The sequence below is a fragment of the Pterocles gutturalis genome, unplaced genomic scaffold (genome assembly GCF_000699245.1).
Source record: "Pterocles gutturalis isolate BGI_N339 unplaced genomic scaffold, ASM69924v1 scaffold37789, whole genome shotgun sequence".
Classification (NCBI taxonomy): domain Eukaryota; kingdom Metazoa; phylum Chordata; class Aves; order Pterocliformes; family Pteroclidae; genus Pterocles; species Pterocles gutturalis.
In genome coordinates this window covers 47,344-53,343 of record NW_010134466.1, presented here as the reverse complement: position 1 = coordinate 53,343, position 6,000 = coordinate 47,344, and positions in this window count along the sequence as shown.

Here is a 6,000-nt window from a genome sequence, read left to right as displayed (position 1 = left end):
CCAGTGCATGGAGCCCCAAATCCCCCAGTGCATGGAGCTTTGGAACCCCAGGGCACAGAAACCCAATCCCCCCAGTGCATGGAGCTCTGGCACCCCAGTTCACAGAGCTCCAACCCCCAGTGCGTGGAATGTTGGTACCCCATGCACAGAGCCCCAATCGTCCCATGCACAGAGCCCAAATCCTCCGGTGCATGGAGCTCTGGCTCCTTGGGGTACAGAAACCCAATCGCCCCCCCAGTGCATGGATCCCCAGCACCCCAGTGCTAGGGGCCATCGGTACCCCAGCACTCTGCCTTGCCCCAGCTTGGGAAAAGGGGTCACACACCCCAGGGGTGACACTGCCACCCCCCTTCACCCCTGCCCTGTGTCTTGCACAGATAGGAGGCTTGTTATAATTAATTTCCTGCATTTCTGTCCTTCGTCACCTCTTGTGAACCCCTGGGACCGCATTTGGTGTTTGTTAAAACCCTGGGTTTGGATTAAACTCATGGGGGATGATAACGCTGCCAGTCTGCGCGCCCTCGGTCCCGGACTAACGGCTCAGCAGCTATCGGTGTCACTCGTGTGGCAGGTCAGGTCACTTGCACCGCTCCCATCTCCTGATGGGTGAACAGCCGCTTGACCGTGCAAAATCCACTGAACCAGCACAGCTCTGCCCTCGCGTTAGCAAATACAACTTGGAGCCGCTCCAAACGCAGCTGGGTACAACCTGGTGCAGAAAGCAAAGGCAGTTGCAGCATGGGACACCCCGGCCGAGCTCAGTGACGAGAGAGCTGCAATGGGGACAGCTGTCAGGACCTGTCCTGGAGGCGTGGGACAGCGTCCCAGCAGCTCCCCAGGTATTTTGCAGTGATTTGATGCAGAGCCCGTGGGATGGTAGGATGCTCAGGAACGCAGCAGCCTGATAATGAGCACAGAGCTGCTTTCTACCACTCCTGCTGCACCCAGCGCTCCCGACAGCCCCACGGGTCCCTCCAGCTGGGAGAAGTGTCTCTTCCACAGGGGGAGCAGCCTACAGGAAGGGACGCTTGTCTCCTCTCTGAATTACACCTCCCATTCTCGCCAGACCCCCCATTCTGCCCACATCCCAGCATCCAACACCTCCCGTGTCACTGCGTGGTTCCCAGTGCCTTGTGCAAACCCTCAGGAATAATTTATTTGCATGCTGAACCCTCCACTGCTCTGTTTTCTCCCTAATTCATCTGGAGGCAGCAAAAGGCGCCGGTTTCACGGCTGCCTGCCCGAGGTGCGAAGGTTGCTCCTTTCCTCGTTAAGCTCCCAATTGCCAGCGACAGCCCGCGCAGGAGGTCAGCGCGCCTCCTTTCACAACCATTCCCTTGCAGACTAAGATTTTCCCTGAAGTCAGATCATCTCTTTGGCATCAGAAAAAAATCCTAACAGCTGTTCCAGTGCAGCAAACCTGGACAAAGCACGTCGCCTTCCGCTGGAACGGGGGCTCCGCAGCACCCGCGCTGCCTCGGAGGAGCTGGAAGGTTCCTCCCGTGACCTTACCAACCATGGTACCGGACAATGAGCTATTCCAGCAACTCCTCTGCTTCCCGGCGGATGGAAGCAATGGAATTTATCTGTCTGCCCATGGAAAGCAGCAGGAGCTCTTTCCAGCAGTGCAAACACCAGGCAGGGTGTTCTTCTGCCTCTCGCTACCGGACGATGCACACACTGGGGGCTTCACCCCACTGTGCGTGTTAGTCACCCTCCTATGCAACCACCACGGTTACCAGCAGAACACCACCACGTTTTTCTGGAGGCTCCCAGGCCCCTCGTGCCAACCCAGCCCAGACAAACCAGCGGTGTCAGGAGGGCTCCCACCGGTCCCTTCGTGTCCCGCAGCCGGGTGAAGCAGCAGCTGGGGGGGATCGGGCCCCTCCAACACCACCAGTTCTGCCAGGAAGAACAGAAGGGTTACAGCAGATCGGACTGCCAGGGATCCAGCTGCCAGAAATGACGCCACATGCCAGCTCAGGTTTAAAACTCAACATTTCTCAGGTCTCTGTCAGAACTTCACCTCGTTAATCCTCCGTTTCAAAGGGCAGGAATTACACCTACCAGTATGGACTGGTTTTAAAGTTCAAAGTAAATGAGTTTTCCCCATAATTGTTCAATCTTTCAAACAACAGCGCTGACTCCTACTGCAATTTCCATCCGAAAAGAACTTTCCTAGGACCCATTTCCAAATGTGATGTCAAAGGACTCTGGAATACCACCGGGAGGTGTGTCAGCATCCGCTGGTGGCTCTGAGGGTCAGGGCTGCTCTGTGCCGGGCAGAGGAGCCCCCGCCTTGGCTCCCGACCCCCCTGAGGGTCCTGCAGCGGGGGGACACTGGCTGTGCCTCTCTTTCGGACACAGAGGTCATCAGGGATTTAAAAGGACTTGGAGAGCCTGATAGGAGAGATGTTATCGACCTGTGAAGAGAAAAACTGGGGGTGTAAAAGCATGCAGGGTAACTCAGATCAGCTGAACCGGGCAATTAAAGAGCTGTGCTGAGCAGGGGAGTTTCTGTTCCGTTCCAGATTTTAAAACTTCAGTGTGAAGTGGAACAAGATGCCCCAAATTTCAACATACCCCACAAGGGGAAATGAAAACTAACATTTTCTTTCAAATCCGCTGGAACGATCCGCTTCAATTTCAGCTTTAGGAACGCATGCACTTTAAACCCTTTTTTTTTTTTTTAAAAAAAAAAAAGCCCAAATTTGAAATATCTTCTTTCAACAGCAGAAGAATGCAGTTTCCCAGCCAGGTCCCTGGGCTCCGGACCGAAGTGTCCACACTGAACAACCAGCGAGCTTTGTCCCCCCAAAAAGAGGCGAAAGCACCGTGACCCAGCCCTGCCCTCCCACAGCATCCCTGTTTGCACAGAGCCGACCCCAGCACCCCCAGCCCGCTGCAGGGGGCTGGATCAGGCCCTTGGAGGAGACACAAACCCCTCTCCCTGGCCAGCCCAGCCGAGCCGGGAGGGATTTTGAGCCTGATCCAGAACGAATGGATTTGGCACGCGTTCCTCCCTGCTGGCAAACAGGGCTGTTGGGCTTTTCAACCCCCATCCCTTCCAGCTGGGAATCGTGCTACCAACCTACGTATCGCCCAGGAGGGTATTAAGTGACTCCGAGAGGGAAAAAGGCGTAGAGAATCCCATGGCAGCTGCCAGGCTGGCTCTCTCGAGAAGCTGGATGGCAGAGGTTTCTTTCGCTCCTAAGACACCGCAGGCTTTTGGCTTAGGATCCACCTTTATTTGGGATTTATATAATCCCAACTAGATTTTGAGCAACAACAAAACTATAAATGGTGGAAAGGGATATAAAGAAAACAGGCCAAGGGAGTCTTTTTTCCGGCATTTAAAATAGCCAGTTTCCAAAGGAAAAAAAGAACCTAAAATGGGATTTGATCTCTTCCCTTACTGCTGTTCTTAAAAACTAAGTTTAATTCAAGAGGCACCACTGTGTCGCCTTCTGATAACATGAAAAACTCACATCAAATGCTACTAGAAAACAAAACCAAAAGTCTATTTCTAAGTATCAGAACTCTTACGAGAAATGGAAAACAAGCCACTCGAACTGCTGAAAAGTTATTCGGCTACTTGAACAAGCAGAGAGTAAAAGCTCCTGTAGTTTGTACAAAGTTTCCCAGTGCTCAGGACAACAGCAAGATCCCTGGGGAGAGATTTCTCGTCTCGAGGCTGCTGGTGACTGCAGACAAAGAACTGCCCCCAGCGCTGCTGTCCCTGCCCAACCCCCGGCACAAACCCTCCTCACCTGCAAAAGGTCTTTCTTCAGCTGCTGGAATTATTTTGCATGGTGACTGCAAAGATGTCCTCACTGGAAAAAAGAGTATTCTCCAACCTTCAGAAGATCCTCATCTTGTCTGCGTTGCTTTATGTGAAACCAGGATGCTTTGGAAGCTGTCCCCCACGTTTGGGGAAGGCTCGGCAGGTACTGAGAACCGCCAGCTTCCCCGTGGCAGCGAGCATCCCAAATCCACCAGCCTCCTTCCTGGCGATATTAGTTCCCATTTCTGTAGTAAAAGCCCACTGGCATCCTCAGCACTTGCCTGAAAACTCCATCCCCAGACACTGCACAACGTTTTATTAGCAAATACGTGGCTATCGCTCACTCTCGCTCCGAACTTGCCCATTTTCACTTCTAACGCCACGTTCCCCCGCTTCCCGTTTGAAACACGGAGGCGTGCTACCTCTCATCACTGCACTCAATGCCGTTTACAGGGCATTAACCTTGGCTCTGAGTGTTCGGAATTGATCTTCTCCTTTCTAATTCCAGTGTTCAGATCCCCAAATTGTTGGTCCACAGAGACTAATTTGCCACCGAAATAATCCATTTGTCGCTGCAGGATTTTAAATCATGGCTCCATTTTTGCAGCCATAGACTGTAAATGCAGGAGGACTTTTTGCCACGATTATTAGTTACATCAATTTCAGAAGCTTCTCTGCATGGAAGGTCGGATGATAACACAGCCTCAGGGATAGAGCAGGGAGGCTTGAGAGGCTCAGCTAATTGGAAATTAAAGGCAAGAAAGAAATTCCTTGGACTCTGAGCCCAAGCAGATATTAAGCTTTTAGCTGATATATTTAAATATAAAGAAAGGAACATCACACAGAGGCAGTCTTAGACAGACATCATCTTTCCTTTAGCTCTTATATCTAGCAAGCCAGCAGCAAACCAGCTCCAGACTGGCCAGTAAACCAGAGCAGACCCACTCCTCTGCCAGCTGCTATTGCACACACAACCCCAGGCAGGTTCACCCCCCAAAAAACCAACACCTGCCCCAGTACGGCCAGTTCCCACAACTGGGCAACTCTCGTGCACGCCAGCTCCAGCTCAGAGGCTCAGGACGATTATTAAGGGCAGATGTGGTGTCACCCAAGGCGGGTATGGGTGGTCCGGAGCTGCCCCGTATGAAGGCTGCAGGCTGGCAGCACCTGTCCCTGGGCTGGGCTGGTGACCGCAGCCTCTGGCCACGCACGCCCCTGGTCCCCACACCAGCCTCTGAATTGTCCTCGGGCAGCTGCGTGGGCTGGGAAATTGATCCACGTTAAAAATAATACAGGGAAAACAAACCAAGCTATTTTTAACCCGAGTCAGTCCCGTGATCTGGAAGGCGTGAGACTGTCCTGAAGCAAGGTGTTATTCGGTTGTTTTCCAGGTGTGCGCAGACAAATCATAGAATGCATTTTGGATAAATTAGTTTATTTTTCTTCATTAGTTCTTCATCTCACGACTTTAAAATCTGTACATCTTTGGGAAAGGCACTGATTTAAAATTCTTCCTAGCTATCCAGCTGTAAAACTACTACTCTTACTTAAATTGAAAGCAGTAGCTTCCTCCCACTACGCTTTGCTCTGTTCTAATAAACGGACACGAAGCAGATAATAAACAGACATCAAGTCAATTCACGTCCAGCAGCCAGCTTTCTAGTGCAAAGTTTACACCCAGTATCTATGCGCTGAGAGATTATTTCAATGAGGAATGAGGACTCTGCGTGCTGGGTAACCAGACAAACACTGACAACAGGCTGGCTTGTCCAAGCAAGTTACACAGACGGGGGAAGAGCAATATCTCCCAAAGTGCGAGCTGTGAAAGCGAAAAGGAGGAAGCGGCAGGCAGGGGACACGGGGCAGAGGCATGCGGTACACTCACGATGTGCATACTGCAAATACCGAGAAGCGTGTCTGGGCTCGTGCTCAGACGATGAGCTGCGATCCTGCGATGCGATCTCTTTATAAGCAGCACGTAGAGAGACAAAGCGCTGTCACAATTCGCAGCAGACATTTGTAACGGAGAGCTGCCGCGGATTTTCAGGGAGTTGCAGCGATGGACTCCCTCCTCTGGTGGAATCTTTATCTGCTGATAATAAGGAACCGCAGGGCTCTGGACAATTCTGGGTGACAGGAGCACTAAAGCAGAGGTGGACAGCACCCAGAAAATGGGAAATTCTTGGTTTTGTCCAGCCTCCTGTGCTGACAGACGC